We start from the raw sequence: 14,585 nt of genomic DNA on the forward strand, positions 1-14,585 counted from the left end.
AGATGCAGGCGGTGACAAGGGATAGTTCAAACTCAGGAAGATTAGCGCTCATTCAAAATACACAGAAAAGAGCAACACACACATTTCCGTGACTAGCAACCGTATGAGTTTATTGATTGTTGCTTTGTAGTTTATACCCTCGCAAAAAAATGTAAAGAAAAAAAAGAACGTTGTTGGGAACTATTAGCAATAAGCCTAGTACAATAGACACTAACTATATATCTTCTTTTTTGCAGAAGCAGTGACGGCTTGCTGACGCACAATCTCCTTTTTTTGCGTATCAAAAAGGATTCAAATATATTTCCAGAGAGGCTAGAGGCCGGCGTCTCTGCCTTCTTTCAAATAAATTCTTTATCTGCTCCCGGTATTTTCGCACAATCTGGCACCTGTCGAAATCTGCATGACGCTGCACTTGCTACAATGCAAGGCGAGATTGCTGCCTATCGCGTCCTTCAGAGAATTTGCGTGTCCTTCAGACGTCAGAGACGTCTCTCGGAGACGGGGAATACACACCAAGGTAATTCAGCTCTTTGCTGCTGTCGGAAAGTAGCTCGCCCGCTTTCCGCCGAGAGTGCAACGCGTGGGATGCCAGCGTTATGGACCGAACGAACATAAACGCTTGAGTGCAGTGGGGTTGTGCGGGGGCCCAGGAGTCTGCATGCTCCAAACTCCTCAGTCTCTCTTATAAAGTTTTTATGATAATGATGATCAGGGGCGTAGCCAGAAATTTTTTTCGGGAGGGGGGCAAGCTTCTGCTTTCCTCTACGTCACGTGATCGATAATAAATATCGGTAGTTTAAGCAGACTCTATACATGTATATCAGAGACATGGGACCGCCCCCCCCCCCCCCCCCCCCCCCTTTCGCGTGTGCGTGTGCTTGTGAAGAAATCAAGTAAAAAGTAAAGTAAGCTCAGTAAATACAGTAAGTACGACAGGTACAGTGGGCGTTTGGAGCAACGGCCTCTCATCGCGCCACTGAATGGACCAGTCTTCTAAAACGCATCATTGAAACGACCCGTGCGATCGGAGAAGACATCATTAATTGTTAATTTCCGTTAAGCGTAGATGGCGTCGTCCTCATCGGGCTATACCTACACCCATAGCAATAGCTTGTTCGCTGCGTCTTTGCGCTAGAAAACTTAAATACGCGCAAGAACGCCTAAGGCATTTTTTTTTTTTTTTCGAAGCTTTCGTCGCCCTGCTCCCTCATACGAGAGGGTCGCATTTCCTGCGGCAAGTGCAGTGGGCCGCTGTGTCTTCCGCTGTGTGCGAGCGTGCAGCCGTCATTTGCCTTTACGTCAACAGATTCAGAATTGTACAGAATATTTCACCGCACAGCATAGATATGGCATGTGTACGCATTTTAAGTAGTGTGTGCAACTCATTTCTGCTTCACTTACGCCGGTGCAAACAGGAAGCGGCCTTGTACCTCACAGAATCTCGACTGATTGGGGTACTAGTGATGCAGGAATGAACTACGGTCTTTTTCAGTGCATAGTGCACATAATCGATTTCTCAGGACGCGTGAACTCCGACGAGAACTGTCAGCGCCTGCAACAAGAGTTTACTTACGCTGTACTGCGCACAGCAGTAATTCATGCTTGTCGGCTGTCTGTTTCGTGCATTCTGTTGCGAGTCGGTGGAATTTCACTGCTGTCATCAACCCCTTCGTGTGTACATTGCTGGTTTGGGATTCCACAACAAAACAGCAACTACACCAGCCTTCCGTAATTGCTGGTTTGGGATTCAACAACACAACAGTAATTACCAGCCTTCCGTAGGGGCGCTATCGCAAACAAGAGACGTTTCTCGCGCAGACTATATCCTGCGCGAGCGCGGCATAACCGGCACCTGAAGGGAAGCGGCGGAAATGTATACCAAAGATTTCAACCACCTGGGGTCTTTAACGTGCACCTAAATCTAAGTAAACGGGCCTCGAGCGTTTTCACCATCATCTAAAATGCGGCTGCCGCATTTGTTGCTTCATTTCTTGCGCATTTGTTGCTTCAGAATGCGGCCGCCACATTCTCGCCCAAAACTTCACAGAATGTAAAAGCCTTGACAAACACCGTGACAGTTTTTTCCATATGCAGACATGATTCACTGTAAATTACCAACCCAAATGGAAGCGCCCAGGAATGAAATTGTGATAGTAGCACTGGTTTCATGAATTATGTCAGCGCGAAGCGACGAGAACAAAAGGTGCGTAAAGGGGGGGGGGGGGGTTGAACCTCCCCCCCCCCCCCATCCCTGGCTACGCCCCTGATGATGATGTAACTCATCGGAGCACGCCTGCCATCTTTACTGCAAGGACAGGCTGGACCAAATTGGCCTACCTCTGGTCATGTAGCGCGCTTGAGTCAAGAAACGCGCGGTGCAACTGTACAGCCACGACCTTACACGCGTAGTTTGACACAGCGGCAGAGGCAGCAAACGGTGGGAGGACGGCATTGCGCATTGCCCGCGTGCACGTGGAGCTGTCACGCTGAATGGATTGTGCATAAGGTCGTGGAACTGCCCTCATGCATTGCGCGCTGAGGGCTCTCTGCGCTGTCTTTCATGGAAACTAGCTGAAGGCTCAGTTAAATATCGCAATAAAACAAAAGTTAAGGTGGCGCTTCTGTATGATAAAACTGTGGAAAGTTAGACAAGTGCGCACGAGGCTAATCAAGCTCACGTGCGATCAAGCTGTCTTGAACACAGGGGCGTTTCTGTAAGGCACAACAAGCATCCGCATAGTGCGGCACTTAGTGGAAGACTCGGCGCGCCTCGTCGTCCCGACCTAGGGTGCTTCGATGTCTTCCTCACTCCGGCGGACGAGGGGCATATCGAGGTACCCTAACCCTAACCGGGCCCGTGTGCTGGGCTCTGAGTTCATATTAAGGAACACAGGCGGTCAAAATTGATCCAGAGTCCTTCCTTACATGGTGCCCCTCGTACCTATATCGCGCAGTTACGGGACATTAGACCCCACAATTCTTTATTTTCCTTTTCACGGCGTCGCACTCGGATTACTGCTAAGTTATTACATGGTACCCGCATTTCCGCAATGCCACTCCATTTCGCAAAGCCAATCCACTGACTGATCAATCGATCGATTTGACGAGACAACTATAGAGCACAGCGGGCGCGCAAGAGCGTTTGGAAGACGCGCACGTGTTTCCGCCCCTTGACCCACGAACGCCTGCGGGAACTCTGCGACCCGCATGTGCACGTGTCTCATGTCGGGGCGGCCATACGTCTCGAGAATCGATGGACCTGAGCGGCGGTAAGGTATAACTCGCGCTGCGTGCCTCACTAAGCACTTCGTTTCCCGGCGGAACGTTTTCACCGAGAAGACATGTTCGTCCTGTGCTTTCTGCTAGCGCTGACATCCAGCTCTCTTGCGTGTGGTGAGTGCTAAACTGGCCTTGCGCGATAGAGTGTCAGAAGTAAGATAAGGAAAACATGAAACATGATCGACATTTGCACCTATTCTCCCTCAAAGCATCAATTCACTGCAGCTGAAAAAGCCCAATTTGGGGCTCTGAATGAAGTTGGCGCCGTCTTGCCATACAGCGGCTCTTGTCAGCGTATACATTAGAGTTCGGAATTTGTGAGAACGCCTTGTAGGCGATATCCAACTCGTCTCTGTTTCCAGGCCTCTTTCATCCAGGCCATCATTCGCCACTCTCTTAATTTGTCTTCTCACTTCCATTCCTCACCTGTCGCACCTCATTCCCCTTTATCGCAATTCTATATTTCCCGCCTGATTTATTATTTTTTCCTTCCTTCCGCTTTACCTTCCCGCAATACTTTCGCGATCTCTTTCGACCTTGCTGGTCCCCTATTTCCTGTTATAATAGTAAATGTGATAATAATACATTGCCGCCTATAATTTGCTCATCATTAGCCATACATATGTTTAATGGTGCGTCTAAAGATAATGTCTTAAGACTGTGGTCACTGAGCGTATTATGACGTGCTTCTGTAAAGTACGTTTCGCAAAGACCTGCGTTCCACAAGGAAGGCCGCCAAAATGGCGCTACGTTTCATGCACCCTACAGAACTAAGGGTCACTGACAACTCGGTTCTACAGGAGTAACCGTTCCTGCTTCCTTATGCATTACGTTAGGTGGGGCATGGGAAGAGTGAACAGCACTCCATTGTAGTGTATCTCTCAACAATGTAGCCAGACGGGCAACAATTACTCCCGCAAAAGGAGTTGCCAGAGCTCCTTTTGTTCTCAAGGTGTTGCGTACGTGATATAGCCCTATAAGACATGCAGGGCAGAGACTACTGTTTGGATTCGCTCACCATAGCCCTTGCACTCACGGAACAGCACTTGTTTCTTGGTTAGGAAAAATCCTGGTCAATGTTAAGTGCAATCGGGCATTCCATGTGTCATATTCCTGGGAAACCTTTCTGGCAACCTTCCTCATTGAAATGGCCGACACCGACAGCCCCACGCGCTGTACATACATCTGTGGAAAGGCAGGCACACATCTTCGCTATGTCTGCCCCCCGCTGTAGTGCCGAAATGCAAGTAATGTGCGCAGAGCTGGATAGACTGGACGATAGTCCACTATCAAAACAAAGTTCTTGGGCAGTGCTCCAAGAGGAATCTATAGTACAGTATCTACAGTGTAGGGTAGCCAAGCAGAACTACCTGTATTTAACATCCCTGCCTTTGTATACATCCTTTCCCTTTGGTGCTCCGGTCCCATTACGCATTACGCGCAAGTGAAATGATTCAAACGACTATCATGGATCATAATAATGAGTATACAGTGTAGGCTATACAATAGCTTAATTATAATATCTGAAGTAATCAGTGGAGGACTCCGCTTTCACTGTCATGGTTGTCTGTCCGCAGGGGAATACGGGTTGGTGTTTCCGATCTCTCCAAACAGTTCATGAATGGGCCAGCATTACATGCATCTGCGATGTTTCGGATTGCTTGTCGCAGAGGCGCTGAGTGTTAGCGTTTTCCAGTTCCTTTGAAGCATGCTGCCAAGGAGACAGTATATGCGACAAGTGTCACAACATGGACATCAAAAACAATTAGGTCATACACCATATTCGTAATTGTAAAGCTAGCATTCTCGAAAGCCAGTTTGTCACGCTAATGGCAGCATAGCTTTCCATCTCGTAAAGCGTTTGCGCGCTTTACTAGATGGAAAAATGTAGACGTGGCTACGATGACGAAACCATGTTCTATAGCGAAGTGCTTGCTACGCAGTTCGCATTAGTCTCTATTTGAATGAAGACCAGCGTCGCCAATAGTCGGGAGAAGGTGCACAGAGAAGTGAGAGACGAAAAAAAAAAAAAAAAAGAGCAAGAGCGACAGAAATAAAAAGGTTACAAAGAAAATATTGTTGACGCTCACTTGTTTTAATATCTACATGTGTTCACGTAATCGAAGCCACGCAGCATAGCAGCTGTGTTGGGTTTATAGCGATACAGAGAGCAAATCTTACTTAGCGAACCTAACCTAACCTAAATGGTGCAATCATGATGCTGATAAGGTAAAAAAAAAAAAGGAAGTTGTTTTGTTGTATACAATTGTGCATGCCGCTGGTTGTCTCTTTAGAATACGTCTCCAATATACAGTGTATAGTTCAAAAAGCACATTCGCTATCAAACCGGCTCTCATCTACGGTATCGTTACGAGTGAACACCACTGTACACCAGCGTCGTTATCTAGAGTGTAGCGTATTGACTTGCATAATGTTCGCACGCACTCGCCCCCCCCCCCCCCCCCCCCTTCCCTTCCCCATCGGCCATAAAAAAGTTTCCCTCGAGTAATTATCGCATCCTCGAAAATTGCTGCAGAGACAGTCGCCTGCTTGTCTCGACGTCAGTGTTGACACAGACGCTGAACAGGGCGGGCCAAAGTCACTGAATTCGTTTAGTGACTCAAGGTTCAGCATGTGTCTGGCCGAAATAAAGGGACATTGCAGTTCCTGCTTTTGCAGAACCTGTGCTCTTACTGCAAAGGCAAGCGCTGTTTGGAATTAATATTTTGTCTGAGTTAACAGTGGCTGGCGTGAGAACCCCGATTTACAGCGACATTAGTCCCCCACCCCCCCTTTTTTTTCTATTTAGCAATTATAGAACGCTCTATCGAAAAAAAAAAGCATATCCGCGTAATTATCGCAACCCGCAACTTCTCATTAATTTCCCGCCAGAAAAAGTGCGAGCACTATGCGAATGAGTACGGTAGTGAACAAAACGACATGACATTTTGACATTAAACGCTTATTGCACGTATTTAATGTGTGCGCAGAAATGTGAAAGCGTAGCGGTAATGGAGTGAAGCACTAGGGGACAATGGTGCAGTAAAAGTGCTTTCATATCATCCTTGGTCCCTGTAAGATAAGAATTGTTTATTCAATAGACCTTGAGTGAAAATATTGGCTAATGAGTAATAAAACTATCCCTGAAGCTGGCGGCAGTGAACCCGAATGCGGCGTCTCCGGTTCGCGACGGTTCAAGGACGACAGAATCGTGGGAGGCACACAGGCTAAAGACGCCGAGTACCCATGGCAGGTGAGACAATATTTGTCTTCTGTTGGTCTCTGCAGTTATGAGGGAACGCATGACGACCGGTAACGAAATGCAATGCTTCTGTGAGTAAAACGTACGCACCCACTTATCATTTACCGCACTGATTTGTGCGGTAACTGTAAAGTACACATTCAAAGCTTTGAGAAATAAGAAGGGTATATGCAAGAAAATACTCACCCGCCACTCCGGAGTAGCCTACTTGCTATGACGCTGCGCTGTCGCGATGCATGATGTCGCGGTTTCGATCCCCGGGGTGCCGCGGCGGCTGCATTTCGACGGGGGCGAAATGCAAAAACGCCCGTGTACCTAGATTTAGGTGCCCGTTAAAGAACCCCAGGGGGTCCAAGTTATTCCGGAGTCCCCCACAACGGCGTGCCTCACAATCAGATCGTGGGTGTATCACCCAAAACCCCAGAATTTCTTTTTTTTTTTTAGTCTCATGGCTTAGTACAGCCTTATTATCGAGTAAAAGCGAGTGGACAATGAAATGACATTTCAGAAACAAAAGAAGACGATAATAGCCATGTTGGTTTCCGAAAGTGAAGGACTGTACAGCTGCGGTGAATCTTATCTCCACGTAACTCGGGCGGTGTTCGTCTTCGAAAAGAAGGCGTTTAATAATCCAGTCACTGTTGTTCACTATTATGGCTGTTCCCAGCACCTAAATTATGTGAAATGTATCATTATTATCACTTAACCAACCCTACGTACTTTTGCTAAAGACGTGGAAGCGCACGTGAAAAAGAGACAAAAGAAATGGGAAAGGCAGGGACGTTAACCAAAGGGGAAGGTCCGGTTTGCTACCCTACGCTGGGGAGAGAGAGAGGGGGGAGGTGGAGGTAAAGTGACAGGAAAGTAGAGATAGAGAAAGAAAGGGAGCACAGATACGCAATCACAGTCGGTCACTGTTACCGCATATAATCACGGCACAGCATAGTAGCACTTGTATCACTGTAAACATTAGTTCAGGCTACAGCCACGTAATGGCAGAAATACTGCTCGCACAGCTGGCGAATTCTTTGTCAGCGTTTCTCTTCTCTTTTTATTCCCGCTCACTTAGCGTTGTTAACTTGTGCATTGATCACAAGACGGGCAGGACACACATCAGGAGCAAGACCAATGCTCAGGACCAAGGCGAGAACGTACAGTTGCGTTAAATATCAACTGTGCAACACCGGTGCCTATGGTTCATGGGACTTCAAGACTGCACGGTGGCGCCGACGTGCGAAAATTTGCAGAACTATACGCAGTTCCAATTACTGTTATTTATTAAACCAATTTTTTTTTTCTGTGTCAGACTTGCAGCTCAGCCTTCGAGCCCCTTGGACCATGGACACCGCTGTTACAGCTTATACTGAAAGCGACTGTACGTTGCAAAAGCAATTTTAGTTCGACCAAGTCTCACGGCCAGCTCTGTCACTGCTTTCTGCATCCCTTGGAATAATGTTAATAGACGTATACACATGAAGCTGATGTGCTAGTGCTGAAAGAGACACGGCATGTCCTTTGCATGGGCTTGGTTGCAGCGAACCTTCTCAGTGCATGAAGCATGCATATACTCCGTGCAAGGTTAACGAGATTATCACTGCGTGCTCATAAAGGGCGGTACAGCCGCGCGTGCCGTGTCATCAGCCAGAGCTTCAGAAAGACTCTACGCGACGGGCGATAGCGGCTGCTATGCGAACATGCGCAGAATGTCACTTAAATGGCATGCAGTCTATGGAATAGATCGAATATCCCTAAATGGTCCAAGCGTATTACGTGCGGCGGCCTTACCATGAGCTCAAGGAAAAAGGTCCGGGCTGCTTTATCGGCGAAATACTCCGTAGGCAGACCGAGGGCTAATCTTGTGTTTATTCTAAAGCTGATTGCGATCTTCTTTGTTCAGTCACGCAATTGTTGTTCTTCCCGTTCGCAGGTATCCATCCAGAGGAAGAGCGACAATTCTCACTTTTGTGGAGGCAGCGTCATAACTCCCGACATCATCGTCACGGCAGGACATTGCGTTGACTCGTAAGGGCGGCGGTAGACTCTACTAGAATATTTCTGGGGCACACTATAGCGGTGCAGTATACTGTTCTGTGAGTCTCACCTGTTCAACTAGAGCCGTTTCCGCGCAAACGTGGATTGGTCGTATGCACACTGTCGAGGCAACAGTTAACATCGTAAATATCAGTCGAAAAACGAAATATTATTTCGCAGTATGCAGCAATAAGCCTGCCTCGCCATGAAACAAGGGCAAAGGCGCACTAAAGGTACGCTTAATGAACTAAACATGCAGAAAATATCAAACGTTTCGGTGAGATGCAGAAGGGTGAACAGCTGGGCTAGTTCGTATACATTCGTGTTATTGAAGCGCAAACACAGAAACATGCATTGCTTTGTTCACACGCATGCATATTTAGACACATTGCGCTGCAGCTTCCAAGGTTCGACAGCACCGCCAGAACACACAGCCTAGCGAGCGTAAGAAGCAATACGGCAGGCCGGGACGCGATAAACATTTCCCCTATCACCTCAGCGACGACGGGTGATAAGTGAAAGCGTAGGCACCTTACACCGGCCCCTTTGGCCGGTGTAAGGTGCCTATGCACTAGAACGATCAACATAATATGAGCTGGCTAACGTCTCCAGCGTAATTTCTCTGTGAGAATGAAAAGCAAAACAATGGTCATCATCGTACGTTTTTACTTACAGAGTGTCTCCCGAAACGCTTTCTGTTCAAGCTGGGCTTCTGGACTTGCGGAACCCACCAAGTTACAGTCAGCGACGCTCGGTGAGTCCTGAAGTTAACACAGATTGAGAAAAGGCATCGTTTTAGGCGATGGGCAAACAGGCTCGCTTCTTACTACAGAAAAAAAAAAAAAAATGGTGCGTCTGACGTACGAGCGTACCCTCCTTCTCACTTCTCCTTGCGAATGTTTTCACAGCGAAAATAACTTTTTTTTTCTACTTATAAAAATTTTATTTTCTGCCAATGACGTGGATGTAGTCTTCAAATGACAGCATAATAAAGACGGCCGACCAATTGAGCAAATCAGGGACGAATGGCTACCATAAGTTAGCGATATGCATACAGTCACTTTCGTGGTGATCACAGCATATTCAATGCAGCTGGCCAAATATCTGCTCAATAAAATAATGCATATAAATACGGGATCTCTCTCAGTTTTGCTTGTAAGTACTGTCCGCAATCATTACCGCCGAAAGCATATCAATGCATTGACAGAAAGAATACGAACATGAAAGACATGTGCCCTGAAAGAAAGACGGAGATAAACATTGTTCCAAGTACAGGGCCTTCGTTCTGGGTGAGGATGCCGCATTGTCATTTTGTTTTTCTGCCACACCCAGCATCAATGGCGTTACGCCATCGTGCTCTAAGAGAGCGACTTACACAGTTGCTCCTGCTTCTTTCTAGGAGATGCCCTGTCGCAAGCCCTTCTTCCTTCGCTAATCTGAACAAATAAATTTCGCAAAAACAGGTCTCCCGGGTAGTCGTGTACGAGGGCTACAACGATGTGAACAACGACATCGCACTCCTCAAGCTCGAGACCCCTTTTGACCTGGCTGCAAGCGAGGGGCGCATCGGCGCGGTCTGTTTGCCTCCTGCAGACTACCGGATCAGGGGCCAAGTCGTCGTCACAGGCTGGGGATCGACCCGAATGGGTGCGTAGCTGCTCGCCCTTACTTTAATCTCATCGATGGTGTTCACTTCCTTTTACAGTGTTTCTGTTAGCAATTCGAGCTCTACTTATCTCATTTTTATCGTTTCTTTCTCGTTCACAAAAATGAGTGACGATAGTTTCACTACTGTTAGCCAGGAGAAGTGAATCCGGGCGAAGTCACAATGAGTCGCTCTGCATGAACTACGTGGGTTACGGTGGGTCGATTAGGTCAATATATTGTCCTTTAGCTGGTAAATGTTTCAGTTCGTAATTTATGCACAGAAACACGAAAGAGAACAACTCGCTCGTTAGGCAGCACCCATCTCTCTCGCGCACTGTTGGCCCTCCGGTGTTCTGATTACTTATTCTCAAAATCTTTGAACTTTGAAGACTTGCTCACATATTGGTGAGCTGCCTTAAAGCGTTGCAGGTTATCAGCATGAACGGGCTAACGTTATGTTTTTCTAAAAGGAGTGTATCAAGTATCGTTTGTTAGAATGAAAGTCGTGCCGAAGATAGTTTTTAATGTCATAGGCCTCGTATAAACTAAAAAAAGATGTCGCAGTTTCGCCCGAAAGGCGAATCATCAATTGCGATACCAAATTAGTAGAGAGCTATTCAGAGTAGGGATAGTAGTTTTATCGGCTGCATAAACTTGGACATATTCGCTTACTAACTGAATTAACAAGCGTGGTGTCAGCGCGCACAAGCAAACATGAATAGATCACACTGAATGACCGCAGACAACGACTGTCAAAACGCTGGCAGCAAGCGCAGCCGCCGCAGCGGGCGAAGGTTCGTGCGGTCTATCGCTTCACCGGAAACTGAGCGGCGAATGCACAGCGCATACAAAGGTCAGAGCCGTGTGGAGATAAGAGACGGTGCGGGCGACCGCCACAGCCATGCGAAGTACAAGCGCTGTTGTTGGCAGAGTAAAAGCTACCCCCCCCTCCCTCCCGCGTTGCCTTCCCGCTTTCTTGCTTTCGCGTGGGAGATTGAGTTGCAAGATAGGCATTTCGTGCCGCAGCACAGCGTCACCCCGCCTCCCTCCCTCCCATACCCCCACGGCCTGTCGCGCGACGGTCGCGTTTGCTTCCCGCCGTGCGTTCGCTCTCCGTGATAGCGCGCGACCCCCGCGCGCTTTCACTCGCCCAGACGGCGCGCGGCGATTTTATCGCCCTTGGACTTTATACGGAAAATCACAGCGACGGCGACGGCAGAAATCCGGTTTAAGTGTCCATATAATTGATATCGCAATAAAACCAAACCTTGGGAAGTGACAAGAGCCACTTGCCTATAGAAAAAAAAAAAAAGTAGCGAGCGAGCGAGAGAGAAAGAAAATAAACCAAAACCCCAACTTGTTCATTTTGCACGTGCTCACGTTGTCTGTATTTAGACGATACACGTGTTTGGGAGAGAAGTTGTATGCACGTTGTCCCTTCCATAGCTGCACCCAGAAAATAGTTTTGCTATTACCAATAGCTGAGTTTTTATCAACAGCTGAGGACGAATCAAAGTGAACACGATTTGCACTATGTATACGAACGAAAGAAAGCGCTATAGGCAATGACACCACTGAGAAACGATAGAACAAAGAGGTCGAGAATGCTTAGTGTGGAATCTTCGCGTGCGTTCCAGGTGGACCCACTTCGCCGAAGCTGATGACGGTGTCCGTGCCCGTGCAGGGAACCTTTGTTTGCACAGCATCCGGGCTGAGCAGCTACAACTCCACCACCATGTTTTGTGCCGGCTTGCCGGGAAGGGATTCCTGTCAGGTGGGATTTTTAAGGCGATAGCTATTGCTGGCGTTTTCGTAGCTCGAAACGATGTATACGTGCGCAACCACTATCAACCGAATGATGTGATTAAGAAATCCACATCTATCAGTGTTCTGCTTTGGTTTAAAAAGACGCAGTTAGTCGAGTGGACGGTAACTGTTTTCAGAACCAGTCAACTTAGAGATTTCACTCCTTATCTGCCCTACAGTCACTAATTACAATAGACACCTCGATAAACGTGTCAAAGGGTATACGTTATTTTATTCCGAAGCTCTGGAAATGCCACTGAGAGAGATTAAAGGCAACGGAGTGATGCTTCGTGCTTGTTCTAGTGAGCCTTCACAATTACAACGTGCTTAAATATCCGCTTATCATACAGCTAGATAAGTTGAAACAAGAAAGTGGTTCGCAAGTAGATGGTAATTTGAAGAGTTTAACAATGGGCGGATCAGGAATGTCACTGGAGCAAACGTTTCCACAAGTATACTTGTCTTCGCCAGAGCAGCAACTGCCTTACTTAACAGCGTTTCCTTCCGCACAGCTTCCTCTAACATAAGCGCTCCTAAGGAAATCAGTTGGTGCAACCATTACAAAGGAAACTTAGTAGCTGCCCTGACGAAGACAAGTACGTATACACTTGTCGAATCGTCGGCTCCAGCGACATCCCTTGTTTGACTACCGCTTCACAGTTGCGTTAAGTAACAAGCTCAAAGCACATTAACAAGTTAATTACTGGCTGTGGGCATTACGACAAAGCAAGAACCATTTTTTTCGCCATTACTGACGGAACGCAGCACACCAAGCACCCAGTCAAATATTCCTTCAGCAAAGTTGTTGCGTCCAGCAATACTCAGCCCATTGACGTGAAATGTAGCCACATTGAGTATACTAAAAGTGTTTGGTTTAAATGAAGCTCAATGTCCGTGGCTCTTTTCCACGTCGCCACTGTATACGGAACTGGCAAAAAAGCAAACGTATGTGTACGCCGTTATTGAAGGGGATGTTTAAAGCCCTGTTCCTGTCTTTGTCTTCAGGGAGACTCGGGGGGTCCCGCTGTGCAACGCAACGGCGGCCTCTACACTCTGGTCGGCATCGTGTCTTTCGGCCTGGGATGCGCGATCGTGCCCGGTTTCTACACCAGGGTCCCCACCTACGTTCCCTGGATCACCGAAAACATTGCAGCGCTGCAGTCTTAGCTGGACACCGACGCTGACGCGGCGCCGTTAACGACCTACTTTCTCTGTCGGGATTGGTTTGAAGCAAGTTGGCAGCCATTCGATTTTGCTTGGACTCGCACATCGCATACCTCTACGTGAGATAAATTACAGCCAGAGCAGTGGTAGAAGGTTCTGCGTTTTGGTACAACGTCATTTTATAAATTCTATTGTAACCACATTTATTGTTTCTTTGCAAATAAACAACGACGACCAAGAATCCAGTGATTAGAAACAGATGGACCGTGATCGCACCTCACTTGATTGCTGACTTCCTTATCTCGCATAAACAAAAACGAAAGTAATAACTTTACAGAGAACCGAGAAGGAGAGGTCACAATCCACCTAAAAAGCCATAACAGTTGAAAAACGAGTCGAGAGAAACTGCAGTGACATCTAAACCTAAACAACCAATACACCTCGAACACAGAGACACCTATACATTAAATATTCTGATGACTATACCTAACTGACTGACAGCAAAATAAATATTTCTGTGTAGACAAGTCTCGCTGCTTCTCTTCTTCCACCAAGCGTTTGTACTAGCAAAGTAACAAATAGTGAAATAAATAGCACCACTAACTGCATGACCATAAAGACAGCCGTCGCTATCAACCATTTTGAGTGTGTGGACTGTGTCAGCTTCTTCCCCGCTATGACATTTGTGTGACCGGATCAAGAAAACGACTGGGAATATTTACCCGTTCGCCTCTTCAAGGGAACTATTGACTGACCTTACTACTTAAAAATGCAGCACCATAACCCAGCGAAGAACATCACTACGGGACAGATGTCAGCTTGCTCAGTTTAAAGAGCACACCCAGGGGATATAACTAAAAAAACTGGAACCCTAGAAACGGAAAGGGAAGATGGGAGCACTAAACGAAAATTATGAGAACGCAGACGTTACCAGTCAGTGCTTAGAACGCTACACCGATTGGTATACACCGCGCCTCAGGTAAGTATCGACTTGCAAAAATACAAACAATACACAAATTAAGGAACGATTGCACCTGCTGTATGCGCCTTATGGCGTTTTACGATGCCAAAATATCAACAATATACAAAATCTGCAGACGAAGACGAAAACAAAACAATAAAACAATGACAAAATCCACAAGAAGTGCATGGGTAATTATTTTACCGTCTAACTTGGCGCGTACACTGGCTGTCGCCTGTAAGAAATACTGAGATAAGAATTTCTGAAATTAGGTGCGCATAGCATCGCATCCCGATATCTTAGCTGTCTGCTGTCTTGGACAAAACTAACCATTCATACGAGTATATACGTATCTTTCGCATGTGGCAGTGACTCGCTAACGGTTAGCTATGTGTGGCACGGCCGAAGGGGTCGCCTCGTTGCGAAGGGGGTCGC

The 14,585-nt window shown here is 47.1% G+C and overlaps 1 protein-coding gene across 1 annotated transcript in view; it reads right to left on the reverse strand.

The window, feature by feature from the left end:
* LOC119456229 (isatin hydrolase) overlaps positions 1-14,585 on the reverse strand; it is a 343,203-nt gene that overhangs the window by 252,110 nt on the left and 76,508 nt on the right. The window contains exon 4 of the mRNA XM_049669614.1: positions 9,246-9,333. The gene's annotated coding sequence lies outside the window, so the exon portion shown is untranslated. The remainder of the gene's footprint in view (positions 1-9,245; positions 9,334-14,585) is intronic.

Source organism: Dermacentor silvarum, chromosome 6 (genome assembly GCF_013339745.2).
Source record: "Dermacentor silvarum isolate Dsil-2018 chromosome 6, BIME_Dsil_1.4, whole genome shotgun sequence".
NCBI lineage: Eukaryota > Metazoa > Arthropoda > Arachnida > Ixodida > Ixodidae > Dermacentor > Dermacentor silvarum.